The 16383-nt window shown below is 58.1% G+C and overlaps 1 protein-coding gene across 1 annotated transcript in view; it reads left to right on the forward strand.

Annotated features, from left to right (window-relative positions):
- Window positions 1-16383, forward strand: part of LOC123055923 (WAS/WASL-interacting protein family member 3-like) — a 112519-nt gene that overhangs the window by 39881 nt on the left and 56255 nt on the right. The gene's annotated exons all lie outside the window — the stretch shown is intronic.

The raw sequence follows: 16383 nt of genomic DNA on the forward strand, positions 1-16383 counted from the left end.
ATGGGCCATTTTCTCGGCCAGCCGAATGAAAGCTCTCCTCGTCTTGAAAGATCTGCAGCCCAACAGGCCTGACAAAGCGACTTACTTGGCAAATCACAAAAAAACTGGGTTGTGGCCGTGGACCCAGCTGTCAGCCTCTCCACGTACAGTACTCTTCCGATGGAAGTCGTTCCTTGACCACGTTGACCACGCCGCGCGGAGAGCACCATGGCGGTGGACGACGGCGAGGCCTAGGAAGGGGACGACGCGGAGCCGGGGAAGACGCGGCAGTGGAAGCCCGCGCGGAGAGGAGTACGAGGGTTCACTGGTTCAGCTGCGGTGTGCGGCTGCCGTCACCGTAGGGCCTGGCTAGCGGTGGGAATAGTAGGGGGCAGTGAGGCCTCTGCAGCAGCACAGCCGGCCACGGGAGGCAGGAGCATGCGGCACGACCGGCGCTGCTTTTGGCGGCTGGAGCAAGAAGATTAGAGGTTGAAGAAGCACTACGGGTTGGTTGGACATCGTACGGTCACTGGAGCTAGAATCGTTCATATTGACTAAGTTGACAAAGCCCTTCGTCCCGGTCAACTTAGTAGGCCCACAAGTCAGCCTCCCACCAAGGTGGGTCCCAGGTAGCCGTGGGAGTATTCATTTTTTTGTGCGTAATAAGGAGGCACTTCCGGTGGGTCCGACCTGACAGCGGGGGGAACGTTTTTTCGCAAAATATGGTGGCCCGTCCGGTGGGTCCCAGCAGTCAGGGGGAAACAATTTTTTTCGCAAAATACTGGTGGCCCGTCCGGTGGGTCCCCGCTGTCAGGTGGAGGAATAATTATTTTCCGCGTAATAAGGAGGCACTTCCTTGCGGCTGCCGTGGACCCAGCTGTCAGCCTCTCTACATACAGTACTCTTGCGATGGAAGTCGGTCGTTGACCACATTGACCACGCCGCGCCGAGAGCACCACGGCGGTGGACGACGGCGAGGCCTAGGAAGGTGTCGGGTGGTAGGTGCGACATATGCCAACGGGTGGCTTATCATGGTGGGAGCCAGTAAGACGTCGCCGGTGCCTGGAAACGGGATAAGGCGAAGACATGCACGCTGGCGAATCTTACCCAGGTTCGGGGCTCTCCGCGGAGATAACACCCCTAGTCCTGCTCTGCGGGGTCTCCGCATGATCACTAGATCAGAAAGAGTAGCTACAAGTGCTCCTTGAGCTGTCGGGTTCAAGGGAGAAGAAGAGCAAGTCTAGCTCTCGCTTCCCTCTCTATATGGTGTGTGTGTAACTCTAAGAAGCCAACCCTTTGCATGGGTGCCCCGGGGGGTTTATATAGGCCTACCCCCCGGGGGTACAATTGTAATCCGGCTGGGCGCGGGTCCCAGTCGTCAGTGTCTGCGCTCGCCGGCTTCTCCGCCGGCCATTGGGGCCCGCCGACTGGTGGGTCCCGCCGGCTGCCGGCCTCTTGGTCGACAGGCCGGCCCCACCGCCTGGGGGTCTTGTCGGCGGCTGTTTACTGTAGCCTCGCCCCTGATGACGAGGGCTTTGTCGAGGTAAGCGTGGCTACAGTGTGCCGCCTCGAGGGCTCTCACTGTAGCCTTACCTCGTCTTGTCTCCTTAATGTGGCACATGTTTTGAGGGAAGGGGTAGCCGGCTTCTGGGGGCCGGCTACGCCCCTGGCCGACTGGGGGAGGCCGAGCCGCCTTCGTGCCTCTCTCTGGCTAAAGGGGCCCGCCGCCCGTGGGCCGTACTGGCGTCTGTCGTGGATGACGTTGAGGCCAGCATGGCTACAGTGCCGAGCCGGACGGGAGATGGCCGACCCGTACGGCGTCCTGTGGCCATGCCTGCTTCGGGATTCGGGGGTAGTGGGCCGCACTGTGGCCACACCCCGTCTTGTCACCATTATGTGGGCGTAGTTTCGGTGGGTGCGGTCTTGGCCGGCTTCTTGGAGTCGGCGCTCTTCATGGTCGGCCCTTGGGAGCCGGCGTTCTCCGTGGCCGGCTTCCTGGAGTCGGCCACCTCGTAGTTATCTTGGGGGAGGTTTCTGAGGCTGGGTCGCCTTCTGGGGGTCGGCTCCGGGGGTTGCCGGCCGGGGGAAGGCGGCCCAATGCCTTGAATGCTTGAAGGCTCAAATGGCCTGATAATTTTTGTAGAGCCAGGGGTAGTCGGTTTGGCTACCCGTGGCCATTTACTCCGACAGTAGCCCCCGAAGCTGATTGAGCTTCGAGGTTGGGTGGGAGTCGAGAAGCTCGGTCAGCTTCCTATCTTGACAAGCCGGCAGCTGGGAGCCGGCTTCGGTTGGGTGCGCCGTCTTGGCGAAATTTTTTGGAGTCAGAGGGCGGGAGCCTGCCTGCGCGCGCACCGGGCCGCGGGCCGGCCACTTGCCGCCTGCGAACCACGTGGCATCCCTTGGCTAAAAAGCCTGCCGGCCCACGCGCGCGACGGGACGTCACCGCAGGTCGGGGGCCCGCCATGCCTACGCCCGGGCCCAGGTGCGGATTCTCTGCGGCCCGAAGCCGCCCGCACGTCTTCCTGCGGCGGTTTCGGCACGCCTTTAGGGCGTAATAATCGCGAGGCGTGGGGGGAGTGGGTGCAGTTAATCCTACGTCTCACCCCACCCCCCGCGTCCCCGGCCTCACCGCGCGAAGCTATAAGTAGGGGAGGGGGAGAGCGGCAGGCGCTCGCACGCCCCTTCCCTCTCCGCCATCTTCTTCCTTCTGCTCTTTCTTGCGACAGCGCCTCGCCGCCGCACCGCTCCACCACTCGATCCTCCGCCGCCGCGCTCATTCTCGCCAGCCCCACGCCACGATGCAGTTCCGCGGGGATTGGGACGGCTCCAACGTCCATGAAGATCACGTCGAGTTCCTCCGCAAGACGCGGCGGCTGCCCGGCGGGGACAAGGTGGAGGTCCGTCTTGCGCCGGCGAAGGAGATTACGCCGGAGCCGGAGGAAGGCGAGCGGGTAGTCTTCCGCTCGCATTTCTTGCGCGGCATCGGCTTGCCCGTGAGCGCCTTCTTCCGCTCCTTTCTCGAGTTCTACCAACTCCAGCCGCACCACCTCACCCCGAACACGGTGGTGCTGCTGTCCGCCTTCGTCACCCTGTGCGAAGGCTACCTCGGCGTCCTCCCCACCCTCGAGCTCTGGGGGGAGTTCTTCCAGTCCAAGCTGGGCACGCGCATGCAGGGCGTGCCGGCTCAGACTGGCGCCTTCGTCGCGATGCGGAGGGTGGCTGCCGACAACCCCTTCCCCGTCATCACGCTGATCCAGTCGGTGAAGCTATGGCAGAAGTCATACTTCTACGTGAAGAACGTCGCCCCGCAGGGCGACTACGTCAATCTGCCGGCTTACGTAGCCGGCCCACCGGTGGGCAGGCGGCCCCAGTGGTCCTATCGGGCCGTGACGCTGACGCCGGCTGGAACCGCAGCTGTCGCCCGAGTGCGGGCGATGATCCAGTCGGAGGGCTTGTCGGGGCCCGACCTGCTGGCCGCCTTCGTCACGCGCCGGGTGCTCCCGCTCCAGAGCCGCCCTCATCTGATCTGTCAGATGAGCGGCCAGCTCGATCCGAGCCGGATGTGCACCAAAGACATGCCGCACGACGAGGTGGCCTATATGGTGAACTACCTTGCGAACTGCAAGCTCTCCGCAGAGTGGCAGTTCGGCAAGGAGCCATATTGCCGAGCCCATCCGCCGCCCACGGTATGTTCTCCTTTTCTCTTTCTCTTCTCTCAGTTTTGTCGCCGAGTTCCTTTTGGCCGACTCTGACTAGTCGGCTTGTCTCGACAGAGCCCTCTTCTTCGGCCTGCAGGCGGGTCGGACGCGGAGCGCCGATTCGTCCCCGACCGGACGGAGCACGATCTGGAGGACCCCGACTTGGGGGCGGCCGCTATGGACGACAACACCGAGGCGGGCGGTGGCCAAGCCGGCGGCGAAGCAGGTGGCTCCGGGCTTGGAGTCAGCTTCGATGACTGGCCGGACGACGACGAGGCTGAAGTCGTCCCACGCCGTCAGCCGGCGCCTGGCCACGGCGCGGGTTCCTCCGCTGCGCCGCCTGCTCGGGGCGGCGGGCAAAAGCGTCGTGCCGCGCCGGGCTTGTTTGGCAGTCGGCCGAAGAAGCCCAGAGGCGGGGCAGCGGCGACCAGGCGGGAGGAGGCGGCCGCGAAGGCGGCCCGCTTCCGCAAGGCGGTGAAGCAGCCGCAGACGGTGTCAGCGTAAGTATACACTCCTTCGTGTATTCTTTTTTCTTTTCTCTGGTAGCTCCTGAGTCCTTGTCTTTTCTCCAAAAAACCAGGGCTCCATTGTCGCTCGAGCGGGCTGCTGCCGCCTCCGTCGTTGGGTCGCCGGGAGGATCTGGGAGCACTACTCGCCGCGTGGACCCCCGTGCCGATCTTCAGGCGGCGACGGAGCGGAACGCGCGGGAGGTGCGAGAGGAGCGGGAGGCGCGGGAGGCGGAGGCGTTGAGGGCGGCCGCCGCCAAGGCGGCGCAGGAGGAGGAGGCGGCGAAGGCGCGCGCTGACGCCGCAGCCAAGGCCCAAGCAGAGGCTGCGGCTGCGGCGATGGCGGAGGGGGCCTTGCTGGTCACCCCACTGCGCGTCGCGGCGCCTGGGGCCCCGGAGCCCCCGCCAGAAGAAGCCGGCGGTGACCAGCCGGGGCTGGAGAGGGATGACGACGTCGTCATCCTGGAGAGGGCGGCGGCACCGACCCCGCCGACTGGGGCGGCTCAAGGCGGCCGGCCTGATCTGCCGCCTGCGCAGTCGGCGGGGGGCGAGCCGGCCGCGAGGACTGATCTGGCGGTCCGGACGCCGCCGCGCCAGCGCGCGGGGAAGGCCGCATCAGAGCCGCAGAAGGCTGCGTCGGAGCCGCAGCCGGCCGCGGGCTCCAGCTCGTCGGCCCAGGATATGGAGGCGGCCAGCGCCACCTCGGGGTGGACGCCGGGCGGAGGGACGGCCGTGATGAATGTGGCCGCGCAGGACGTCCGGACCCGGCTCCAAGCCCAGGCTACGGCGCTGAGGAAATACAACGACGAGTTCCTTGCGACGCGGGCGGCCATCCGGGTTAGTCTTCTTATCTTGCTTCTTTTTGATCTTGGTTTCTTCCGTGGGGGCACGTCAGCGCACCCACTGGGTGTAGTCCCCGAGTTCCGAGTCGGCTGCTGAGCAGGCGGCTTGGAACTTCTTAGTGGATCTAGTTTTGCTGTTCTTGCTCTTACTTCGCTCTTCTGCCTGTCTTGCAGGACTACCACAATCTTCGCGCGGCTGCCTTCAACTCCCAGGCTCGGGAGCTGACCCAGAAGACCGCCGACCTAACTGAGAGCCGGGGTAAGTGCTTCGTCCTTTATCTCACGTGGGGGCGCGTCAGCGCACCCACTGGGTGTAGTCCCCGAGATTCGGGCCGACTGCTGAGCAGTCGGGTCGGATCTTCCTTGACGACTTCTTCTTATTGCTTCTTCTTTCTCTGCCGTCCCTGCAGCGGCCAACGCCAGTCTAAGGGCGCAGCTGGGAGGGTCTCAGGCTGCCCTTCGTGCCAAGGAGGCCGAGTTTGCCGCCTTGGTGCAGGAACGTGACCGCCTGGCCAAGAGGTTGGCCGACCAGGAGGAGAGCCACAAGGCGGCTCTGAAGGCGGTGCAGGACAGCGAAGCCGCCCTCCAGGCCGAGTATGAGACAGAGGCGGCTGGCTGGGCGAAGCAAGGCAGACGCTGATCAATGGCCAGATCGAAGATTTGGTTGACGGTAAGCCGCCTTCTTCTTCGTCCTTTCTTGCCGCCTGCCGCTTTTGGCTCGTTTTCTGACTTGGTGTTTTCTCTTCTTTCTCTTTCTTTCTTGCGCAGAGTACTTCCCTGGCTACTCTACCGCCGCCAACCAGATCATCGAGGCCCGCCGCGAGGCACGGAGGCAGGCTGGCGCCGAGATTGCACCAAACGCTAGTCGGTCGCTGGAGGAGCAGCTCTTGGCGATCCAGGCCCGCCTCCAGCCGGCTCACCGACTGCTCCGCTGGCTTCAACGTGCCAGGGCGCAGGTGTTGGCCGCCCTCTGGCCCGGCGAAGTGGTTCCCCGCACCCCTAGTCGGACTGCCGACTGGCTGGAGGTGGCGGTCGGCCGCTTCGAAGCCTGGAAGGCCTCGGCGGCTCGGTCCGGCGCCAGGCGGGCACTGGAGTTCGTCAAGGCCTGGTATCCCGGCCTGAGTCTGGACCAGCTGGCTACCTGGCGGCAGCAGGCCGACACGGAGCTGGAGCCGGCGCGGCCGGCTATCATCCGGCGGGCTTCGGCGATCGCCGACTACACCGACACCAGCGCCTTCGCCCCTGAGGTAGATGACAACGGTGTTGCCCAGCCGGAGGAATGGTTCAGGCTGAACCCGGCAGACGGCGAAGACTCGGCGGAGGAGATCGACTCCAGCGACGAGGGCGAAGAAGAGGAGGAGGAGGGTGAAGACGCCGGGCCGGATGGTGGGGCGGCCGGCCAGCCTCAGCCTGACCGTGCCTCCAGCAGCACGTCACGCGCGGGTGCGTCGCCTGCCACCGGTGGTGATCAAGCCGAGACCCGCCAGCCGGCCACTCCTTCAGCCGGCGACGCCGTCTCCACCGACCAACCCGGCTCCCACATCGCACCTTTAGTCTAGTCTGCTATCTTTTGTTTTCCTGTCTTGTCACTTTTGGAACAATGTTCTGTTAAGTTTACACAATTCCACCCACTGGGGGTGTATTCGAACTATGTCGATTGCCGGCCTGTTGGGGGCTTTATATGTATATATGACTTATGCAAGTGTTTGGCTTTTCCTTGTTCTTTGCTTTTCATCCTTCTGCTGTTTCCTTTGCCGCCCTCCCTTGGTTGCCGCCTCCCCAGTCAGGCAGTTGCTCTGCAATCTGTGGCTGGAGAAGTGCTTGGCCAATTGGGAGGGCAAGTACTCTAGCTTTGTTGGATTATAGCGAAGTGTTTGGGAAGCCGGCCAGCCGACTGTTCTGACAGCCGGCAAGCGTGGTCGGAGGCCGTCTTTTCGTTATACAAGTTCATTAGTCCTTAGCCGTTTTTCGTGTGGGCATCCTTTCTGCCTTGGCTCTTGCTAGTCGGACAGTCGGTTCTTCGAGCTGCGACTTTCAACAAGAGAGGACTCGGGAGCCGGCACACTACTTGTCTGACTTCAGGTAGAACTTTAATATAGCTTAAGGCGGCCAGTCCCCGGGCCGACTAGTCGTACCCGGTGCCAGACAGGAAATCAAATGTAATAATACATTCATAGATATGACACTCGTCATTTCATAGATAAAAGAAGGCAGTCCCCGAGTGCTCCTCGGGGGGCCTGTTGGTTCGTACTTAATACAAAAGGGTAGCATGATACATACTGCTTTCAACTGTAAAATCTTCTCAGGAGGTTCGTGTTCCATGGTCGCTCCGACTCCTTGCCGGAGTCATCCCTCTTGCGTGCTCTTGGTTTTTGCACGTCGATCAAGTAGTAGGAGTCGTTGCCTAGTGCCTTGCTGATGATGAAAGGGCCTTCCCAGGGGGCCGAGAGCTTGTGCTGGCCAGCTGTTCGCTGGATCAGCCGAAGCACAAGGTCGCCCTCCTGGAAAGATCTTGGCTTGACCTTGCGGTTGTGGTAGCGGCGCAACCCCTGCTGGTAGATGGCGGACCGACTGAGTGCTAACAGCCGGCCTTCTTCCAGTAGGTCGACACCGTCTTCTCTTGCTTCCTTGGCCTCCGCCTCCGTGTACATGGTGATCCGAGGCGAGTCGAACTCGATGTCGGTTGGGATGACAGCCTCGGCACCATATACAAGGAAGAATGGAGTGAAGCCGGTTGACTTGTTGGGGGTAGTACGCAGACTCCAGAGGACAGCCGGCAGCTCATCGAGCCACCAGCCGGCCGATCGCTCCAGTGGTACAACCAGTCGGGGCTTGATGCCAAAGAGGATGAGTCCATTTGCTCGCTCGACCTGGCCGTTTGACTGCGGGTGGGCAACGGACGCTAAGTCCAGTCGGATACCCTGCGTCGCGCAGAAACGTGCCAGTGCTCCTTTGGCAAAGTTTGTGCCGTTGTCGATGATGATGCTGTGCGGTACGCCGTACCAAGTAGTGATGTCGGTGATGAACGTCACGGCAGTCAGCCCGTTCAGCTTCTTGATCGGCTTCGCTTTGATCCACTTGGTGAACTTGTCCACGACGACAAGCAGATGTGTCAAGCCGCCGCGGGCTGTCTTGAAAAGGCCCACCATGTCCAGTCCCCAGAAGGCAAAGGGCCAGGTGAGGGGAATGGTCTTGAGTGCAGAAGCCGGCAGGTGTTGCTTGGAACTGAAAACTTGGCATCCTCTGCAGCTCTTGACTATCTCTTTGGCATCTTCCAAAGCAGTCGGCCAAAAGAAGCCGTGGCGGAAAGCTTTGGCCACAAGTGATCTTGAGGCTGCGTGGTGGCCGCATTCGCCTTGATGGATATCCTTGAGGATTGCCACTCCTTTTTCTGGCTCGACACAGCGCTGGAAGACTCCAGTGACGCTGCGCTTAACAAGCTCTCTGTTGATTATTGCATATGCTCCGGCTCGTCGTTGCACTAGTCTTGCTGAGATCTCATCAGCCGGCAGCTCTCTGTTGACTAGGAACTTGAGGATGGGCTGGGCCCATGATGGAGTTGTGACTTCTTCTTCTGTTAGGACGACCACCATGACTCGGGTGGGTGGGTCGGGTGGCGTGGAATTGGAGTCGGCCACCACTTCTTGTGTTGCTACAGTCCCCGGGCCGGGTTCTGAAGTCCCCGGGCCGGGTTCTGAAGTCCCCGGGCCGGGTGCGACTACGGCAGTCGGCGGACCAGTTGTCGAAGTCCCCGTGCCGCCTGCGGGGTTCCTCCAGTCGGATCTGGCTGCATCTGCCACAGGCGGTACGAAGATAGAGTCCGACTCTGGAGACGGCTTGACGGACGGCTTGAGGAGGCGCTGGAGGGAGACGCCGGTCGGTATGGCCTGTCGGGTGGAGCCGATCCGTGCTAGGGCATCTGCTTGGTCGTTGTCGGCCCTTGGCACGTGAAGGAACTCGCACCCTTCAAAGTACCCACTGATCTGCTGGACGAGGAATCGATAGCTCGCCAAGTTTGCATCCTTGGTGTCCCAGTCGCCAGACGACTGCTGGACCACCAAGTCTGAGTCGCCATAACACAGGATCCGGCGTATGCCGAGTTCTTTGGCTAGCCGGAGCCCATGTATGAGCGCCTCGTACTCGGCCACGTTGTTGGAGGCGGTGAAGTGGATCTGCAGCGTGTATCTGAGTTTGTCGCCTTTGGGAGAGGTGAGGACGATGCCGGCTCCCAAGCCGGTGCGCATTTTGGACCCGTCGAAATGCATCCGCCAATGGGTAGAGTCGGGAGCCGGCGGTAGGTACTGGGTCTCGGCCCAGTCGACGAGGAAGTCGGCCAATGCTTGGGACTTGATGGCGGTGCGGGGTTGGTAGAAGATCGTGTATGGTGCCAATGCAATGGCCCATTTAGCCACCCGGCCGGATGCATCCCGGCTGCCTATGATCTCGGCGAGAGGGGTGGTGCACACGATCGTGATGGGATGCTCTTGGAAGTAGGGCTTCAGCTTCTTGGCGGCGAAGTACACCCCATAGCACATCTTCTGGTAGTGCGGGTAGTTTTGCTTTGAGCTGGATAGTACTTCGCTTAGGTAATACACCGGCCTTTGAACTAGCTGGGGTCGGCCTTCTTCCGGGCGCTGGACCACGACAACTGTACTGACCACTCGGCTAGTCGCGGCAATGTAGAGGAGCATGGGCTCCTTCTCAGTCGGCGCTGCCAGGACAGGTGGAGTGGTCAGCATCTTCTTCAGCTCATGGAAGGCTTGGTCGGCTTGGTCATTCCACTCGAAGTGAGTGGACTTCTTCATGAGTCGGTACAGGGGGAGAGCCTTCTCTCCTAGTCAGCTGACAAAGCGGTTTAGGGAGGCCAGGCACCCGGTGAACTTCTGCACATCTCGCAATTTGGTGGGAATCTCCATCCTCTCGATGGCCTTGATCTTCACAGGGTTGCACTCGATGCCGCGTTCGGAGACCAAAAAGCCTAACAGCTGGCCGGCTGTCACTCCGAACACGCATTTCTCGAGGTTGAGCTTGATTTGGAATCGGCGCAAGTTGGCAAATGTTTCTTTGAGGTCCTCCAGCAGGGTGCCACGCTTCTCTGTCTTCACCATAATGTCGTCTACGTAGACGTGGGCATTTCTGCCGAGTTGCTTGAGGAGGCATTTCTGCATGCAACGCTGAAAAGTGGCACCGGCATTCCTCAGGCCGAATGTCATAGTCAGGTAACAGAAAGCTCCGAATAGTGTGATGAAGGCAGTCTTCAGTCGGTCTGCTGGGTCCAACTTGATTTGATGGTACCCTGAGTAGGCATCCAAAAAACTCAACAGCTCGCATCCGGCTGTGGAGTCTTTCACTTGATCAATCCGTGGCAAAGCAAACGGATCCTTGGGGCAGGCCTTGTTCAGGCTGGTGTAGTATATACACATACACCACTTGTTATTCTTTTTCAAAACCAAGACTGGGTTGGCCAGCCACTCTGGAAAAAACACTTCCATAATAAAGCCGGCGACAAGGAGCCGGGCTATCTCTTCTCCTACGATTCTTCGCTTCTCTTCTGACAGTCGGCGGAGGGGCTGCTTGACCGGCTTCACGGCGGCTCGGACGTGCAATTTGTGCTCGGGGAAATCCTTCGGGACGCCCGGCATGTCCTTTGGGGACCATGCGAAGACATCTCGATTCTCACGGAGGAAGTCGACGAGCTTGCCTTCCTATTTACCGTCCAGGTTTGTCCCAATGACAGCAAACCTTTCCGGGTTCTCCGGGTCTAGGGGTATCTTCTTCGTCTCCTTGGCCGGCTGGAAGGAGCCCTATGCATCATAGTCTTTGGGGTTGGGGGACAAAGCCGGCTGCTTGCCGGCCATGGCCACAACCCATTCCAGCATCTTCTTCTCTTCTGCCACTACGAGGGACTCGGCCAGCCGACTGCTGGCCATGGCGCACTCGATGGACTTCCTGTAGTCGCCGGCTACGGTGATGATCCCCTTCGAGCTCGGCATCTTCATCTTCAGGTAGGCGTAGTGGGGCACAGCCATAAACTTGGCCAGAGCAGGTCGGCCAAGCAAAGCATGGTAGGGGCTCTCCAGATCCACTACCTCAAACCAGATCGCTTCTCAGCGAAAATGATCCTTGTCTCCGAAGAGAACATCCAACTTGATCTTGCCGATCGGGGAACAAGATAAGCCGGGGACGATGCCATGGAACACGGTCCGGCTTGGCATAAGCTACTTTGCCTTGATGTTCAGCTTTTCCATGGTGTCGCGGTACAGTATATTGATACTGCTTCCGCCATCAATCAGGACGCAAGAGAATCGGGCAGCTCGCCTCTCCGTCGCGAGGGTGACATCCAAGACTAGTGCATAGGAGCCAGGGGACGGCATCACCTCTGGGTGGTCGGCCTGGCTCCAGTTGATGGGCTTCTCGGACCAGTGCATGAACTCGGGAGCGCTAGAGGCGACTGCGTTGACCTCCTGATGCTGACGGCGCCGACTATGCTTGTCTTCAGCTTAGCTTGTGAAGACGACGTAGGCGGCGTGCTCTTCAGGGAACTCATCTTGAATGGCTCCGACTGCCGACCGAGCCGCCGGCTGCTGGGGGGCCGGAGGCGGCACCAGCCCCTCGCCCTTGGAGATTCGCGTGTGGTTGGACGGCTTCGCGCCGCTGTGGAACTTGCAGGGGGCGTCGAGAGTCTGCTCGTAGGAGAAAGCCGGCTACCAAGCCGGCCTGCGACCCTTCTTCTTGGGAGCGGGCCATTCTTCGGGTTGCTCATCTTCAACTGTGGCCACCTGCGGACTGGAGGAAGGCGGCATAGGGGCCTTGCGCTTGTGGTCGTTCTGGTAAGGGCGCCGATTGGACTCGCTAGCCGGCGTCTTGGGAGCCGCAGCAATCACCTTCCCAGAGGCGTCTACTCGAAGCTCGGTCTTCATCGAGGAGTCGGCCGTGGCATACTTGTCCGCGATGATCAGTAGTTCATCGAGGGTAGCTGGCTCGTCGCAGAGGAGTCGGTGCTTGAGGAGGGTGCCCTCTCGGCACCCAGCGGTGAAGTACTCGATGGCCTGAACCTCGTGCACCCCCTTGCAGGAGTTGCGGAGCTCGGCCCACCATGTGAGGTAGTCGCGGGTCGACTCGTTGGGCCCTTGGACGCATAGGGAGAGCTGGTGAGGCTTGGGAGGCCGCTTGTACGTGCTGGTGAAGTTGCGGACGAAGACTTCCGTGAAGTCCAGCCAGCTATTGATGCTGTAGGGCTTGAGGCTGTTGAGCCAGGTGCGCGCCATGCCCTGTAGCATGAGGGGGACGTACTTCACGGCCACGGGCCGATTGCCATTGGCTATGCTGACAGCATTGGAGTAGTGGATGAGCCAATCTTCCGGCTTCACAGAGCCGTTGTACTTGGGCGTGTCTCTGGGGAGCGAGAACCCTTTGGGGAAGGGCTCGTCGCGGATGCGGGGGCCAAAACACGGCGGGCCGACATCGTCTTCTTCTTCCAACGCCGGGGATCGAGCTAGGCGGTCGATCCGGTGGCGGGCGTCGTTCTCCACGACTCCTTCGCGGCGGCCTAGTCGGCCACCAAGAGTCGGATGCGTGACAGGCGGCGGGGTGGGATGTCTCTCCCCTCGAGGCGGGGGAGGAGGCGGATTTCCTCGGCGCTCCACCGCTCGAGGGCGGCCTTCCGCGTCGCGCTCAATGGTGATATGAGTCCGGCTGCGGCTAGCAGCCGGCTCCTTGTCTTTCCTCCCGCGGGCGCCGCTCGTAGTCGGCGATCGGGACGTCGCGGCGTGCTCCCGGCGCGGGGGATGACTATCAGCGCGGGCGCCGGCTTCATGCCGTTCTGCGGCCGCGTCGATCAGCTACTGGATCCGTCTTGTCATGTAGGGAAGCTCATCGGCTCCCAGCCCATTCAGCTCTTCAGCGGCCACCTGCGCGGCTCGTAGATTCTCGAGCGGGGTGGCGTAGACGGGACGATCTGCCCCCAGCATGCTGGCGATAGCCGCGCCGCGCTTCTGGACGAAGCCGGCTCGGCTCGGCCCGCTATGCGGCAGCGTACCGAAGTGTAACGCCCACGATGCGGCTATATCTCCCACGTGTCGAGGCACGACTTAGAGGCATAACCGCATAGTGGTTTTGTCGCAAGAAGGGTCATCTTCACACAATCCCATGTAATGAACAAGAATGGGATAAAGAGTTGGCTTACAATCGCCACTTCACACAATACATAAATATCATTCATACATCATCCAAAATACAATCATATAGACCGACTACGGCCAAAATCCAGATGAAAATAAGACAACCCCAAATGCTAGATCCCCGATCGTCCCAACTGGGCTCCACTACTGATCATCAGGAAAAGACACATAGTAAAGACAACGTTCCTCGTCGAACTCCCACTTGAGATCGACGCCATCGTCTGCACTGGCATCGTCGGCACCTGCAACTGTTGTTGGAAGTATCTGTGAGTCACGGGGACTCAGCAATCTCACACCCGCGAGATCAAGACCATTTAAGCTTAAAGGGGGAAATGGTGCAAAGAGGTGGAGCTGCAGCGGCAAAAGCATATATGGTGGCTAACTTGCGCAAAAGAGAGCGAGAAGAGAAGCAATGGAGCGGACGTCATCTAGCAATGACCAAGAAGAGGTCCTGAACGCCTACTTACGTCATACATAACACAGACCGTGTTCACTTCCCGGACTCCGCCGAGAAGAGACCATCACGGCTACACACGCACTTGGTGTATTTTAATTGGGTCAAGTGACAAGTTATCTACAACCGGACATTAACAAATTCCCATCTGCCACATAACCGCGGGCACGGCTTTCAAAAGATAATACCCTGCAGGGGTGTCCCAACTTAGCCCATCATAAGCTCTCACGGTCAACGAAGGATAAACCTTCTTCCGGAAAGACCCGATCAGTCTCGGAATCCCGGTTTACAAGACATCTCGACAATGGTAAAACAAGACCAGCAAAGCCTCCCGAATGTGCCGACAAATCCCGATAGGAGCTGCACATATCTCGTTCTCAGGGCACACCGGATTGTCCAAGCTTCCGATAGGCCAGACCAGAGTTGCCCCTGGTGGCCACCGCCGACTGACAGTTTGGACCAATACTCAGAGGAGCACTGGCCCGGGGGTTTAAAATAAAGATGACCCTCGGGCTCTAGAAAACCCGGGGGAAAAGGTATAGGTCGCAAATGGTAAAACCAAGGTTGGGCCTTGCCGGAGGAGTTTTATTCAAGGCGAACTGTCAAGGGGGTCCCATAAATCACCCGACCGTGTAAGGAACGCAAACTCAAGGAACATAATCCCGGTTTAACAGTAACTAGTGCGGCAAGAGTGGAACAAAACACCAGGCATAAGGCCGAGACTTCCACCCTTTACCAAAATATATAGATGCATTAATTAAATAAGAGATATTGTGATATCCCAACATGTCCATGTTCCGACATGGAACAAACTTCAACTTCACCTGCAACTAGCAACGCTATAAGAGGGGCTGAGCAAAAGCGGTAACATAGCCAAACAACGGTTTGCTAGGAAAGGATGGTTAGGGCTGACATGGCTAAAATAGGAGACATGATATAGCAAGTGATAGGTAGCGAGCATGGCAATAGAACGGACAACTAGCAAAGCAAAGATAGAAGTGATTTCGAGGGGTGGTCATCTTGCCTGCAAGATTCTCAGAGTTGTCGAAAGCTTGATCCTCGTAAGCGTACTCGACAGGTTCCTCGTTCACGAACTCGTCTCCCGGCTCTACCCAAGACAAGAACACAAGCAAACGGAACCACAATCAACAACGAGAAATGCACAAACAACATGATGCAAGACATGTATGATGTGCAAGATATGATATGCGATGCATATGCGTGCTCCGGAAGGGAAAAGATGAACATGACAGTAACTTGGCAAACCAAGCATGCCACTGGAAAGATGAGATGATTTCGGTCGAAATCGATATAAAGATCACCGGAATCGGATGCACGGATTGCAAATGGCAAGCAAAACAAGAATGACACTAATCTGAGCAAGATAGCACTTAAAATACAACAAGTAACAATGCTACAGCACCCCAACATAGCAACAAAGCACATGGAAGTAATCTACAGGAGATGCTTGACAAAAGATGAACAATGAGCTACTGCTAGTTCATAACATATCAAGCTCAAACAAGCATGGCAAAAGTGCAAAAGATTACAGGTTCAAAGACTTAGTGAAAAACTGGACATGGCAGAAAACAGCATCAGGTAGCAATGTTCAGAGCACGAAATCAACATGCTACAGGAACTTAACATAGCAAAACAAGGCATGGTAGTCTTCTAGTAAGTGCACATGACAAAAGTCCCTTACTGACCATAAGCCAAAAAGGACCAGAAGATATGATGGCAAGCATGTAAACATAGCAAGTTCCGTTATCAGGTTTCAGACTTAGCAGAAAACAGAGCATGGCAGAAATATTAATATGTAGGCCGCTTTGTGAGCTTGATGCACTCACTACAGAGCAACGCATGACAAACCAAGCATACCTACAGCAAGATGGAATTTTTATGAAGCTATCCATGGCAAGAACAATTGCATAGCATGTATGGATCAACTACAATAAGCTTGGCAAAAATGCATGTCATGTTAAGAATCTGCCAGAAATATTTTATAGTAAAAGTAGAGCAAGATTGAGTCATGTTATGGTACTCTAAAATTGCAAACAATTGCAGGAATGGATCAATTGCAACTATATCTACAAAACATCCTTACTGTACATCTCCAAAATATGCATGAATCTCTCTCTAGCATCAAGTTTACATGGCAACAAAATTACAGCAGACAAACTTAGAGAAATCACCAAGTCCCTGTAAATAGAAATATTACGGGGCCTACTTTGCATGCTTGTGCTAGTCACCACAAAGATCACAAAAATACATGGACTATACCACTGGAAAGATGGCATGGCATACTTCAAAACACATGTAGAGATCATGCTCAAAAGATGCACAAAATAAATGATACAAAAATGACAAATCTCCAAGTTCTGATAAGAACCAGAGATTAACAACAACTAGCCCTCTTCCAACGAAGATTTGGGCATCAAGATGACTTCTAATGAACATGGTGCAATTGAACAAAATGTAGAGAATCACGAGACGAACAATTTGACATATAATACGCACGAATCGGAGCTACATGCACAAAGTTACGGCATCGGGAACACAAGCACTTGCTGATGGAAATCACAGACTGGGAAAAAAAAGGGGGGGTTCGGGTCAAACCTTCCCGTTGACCAGATCGGATCGGGGGAGGTTCCAGGCGCGGGCGCTCGAGCTCGCCGGCTCGGGCCGGAGGAGGAGAGGGGCCGGCGGGCGAGGGCGGGGGCGGCC

The sequence above is a fragment of the Triticum aestivum genome, chromosome 2D (assembly GCF_018294505.1).
Source record: "Triticum aestivum cultivar Chinese Spring chromosome 2D, IWGSC CS RefSeq v2.1, whole genome shotgun sequence".
NCBI classification, from domain to species: domain Eukaryota; kingdom Viridiplantae; phylum Streptophyta; class Magnoliopsida; order Poales; family Poaceae; genus Triticum; species Triticum aestivum.